A 1,685-nucleotide genomic window follows, 5' to 3' on the forward strand; every position below is an offset into this window, starting at 1 on the left:
AAAGTGTGTGCAAAGCTACATATGATAATGTTTATTAATCTTGCATATTTTGAATGAAAAAAAAACTAGAATAAATCATAGCAATTGTACAGTTAGTCTGTATTATTAGAAGTCATGCTCACTTTTCTGAGAGGTCAGTGGTAACTACAAGATAGCAGAATGGGTTGCAGGGAAGGGGCCTCTGGGATGCTGGAGCATTCTTTTTCTGGAATAATCTGAAAACAGATTAAATATTACTAGATTCCTGTTTTCTCCGCTGGCCGGAAGAAGGCAGGCCTCTTTTCGTGCCTAGCGAAGCCATGGCTCGGGGTCCCAAGAAGCACCTGAAACGCGTAGCAGCTCCAAAACATTGGATGCTGGATAAACTGACTGGTGTGTTTGCCCCTCATCCATCTACCGGCCCCCACAAGCTAAGGGAATGTCTCCCCCTAATCATTTTCCTAAGGAATAGACTTAGGTATGCCCTAACTGGAGATGAAGTAAAGAAGATTTGCATGCAGCGTTTCATTAAGATCGATGGCAAAGTCCGCACAGATATAACCTACCCTGCTGGTTTTATGGATGTCATCAGCATTGATAAGACCTGAGAGAATTTTCGTTTGATCTATGACACCAAGGGTCGCTTTGCTGTTCATCGTTTTACACCTGAGGAGGCCAAGTATAAACTGTGCAAAGTAAGAAAGATATTTGTGGGGACAAAAGGAATCCCTCATCTGGTAACCCATGATGCTCGTACCATCCGTTACCCTGATCCCCTCATCAAGGTGAATGATACCATTCAGATTGACTTGGAGACTGGCAAGATTACTGATTTCATCAAATTTGACAATGGTAACCTGTGCATGGTGACTGGAGGTGCTAACCTGGGAAGAATTGGTGTGATTACAAACCGGGAGAGACATCCAGGTTCTTTTGATGTAGTTCATGTGAAAGATGCAAACGGCAACAGCTTTGCCACTTGGCTCTCGAACATTTTCGTTATTGGCAAAGGCAACAAACCATGGATCTCTCTTCCCCGTGGAAAGGGTATTCGCCTTACCATTGCTGAAGAGAGAAATAAGAGATTGGCAGCCAAACAGAGCAGTGGATAAAATGATCGCTATGTGATGTGATTGGAAAAGTCTTTGTAATTAAAGATAAATGCAAGTGATTAATAGCATCTCTGGTGTTTTCTGTGGTTTGGGTTTTTGGTTTGTTTGCTTGCTTTGAATTTTCAGGCAGGCTTGGCATTCTGGGATATGATGTCTGCTATGGGCTAGACTTCAGAGATGGTAGGAGAACATATCAAACCTTGGCAAGGAGAAGCAAGTAAATTATTTTATACACACACACACACAAATAAATAAATAAATAAATAAATATTACTAGATTCTTCTAAATGTACTCCTATGTCATCTCTTTTACCCATAACAATTTTCCAGATGAGATATAGAATATCACATTTCTAAAAGCATATCTAAAAGCATATTTCTAAAAGATTCCATTATAATGCTTGTTATCCAGCATATATTTTTTTTCTTAGTTAGAATTAAAATATATATACTATATTGTCCTCTTTAAAATTATCTTGATGCGAATTTAAATGTGCCAACTCCTCATTTTCTTATCTTCTCTGACAGAATTGAATATTCTAAAATAATACATCAAAGTAATGTTAGATCCAGACTCGTCTAAGAGTCATGCAT

The 1,685-nt window shown here is 38.9% G+C and overlaps 1 pseudogene; it reads left to right on the forward strand.

Annotated features, from left to right (window-relative positions):
* Positions 1–282: 282 nt before the first annotated feature.
* Positions 283–1,159, forward strand: LOC120862168 (annotated as a pseudogene).
* Positions 1,160–1,685: the final 526 nt, after the last annotated feature.

The sequence above is a fragment of the Oryx dammah genome, unplaced genomic scaffold, assembly GCF_014754425.2.
Source record: "Oryx dammah isolate SB20612 unplaced genomic scaffold, SCBI_Odam_1.1 HiC_scaffold_3, whole genome shotgun sequence".
NCBI classification, from domain to species: domain Eukaryota; kingdom Metazoa; phylum Chordata; class Mammalia; order Artiodactyla; family Bovidae; genus Oryx; species Oryx dammah.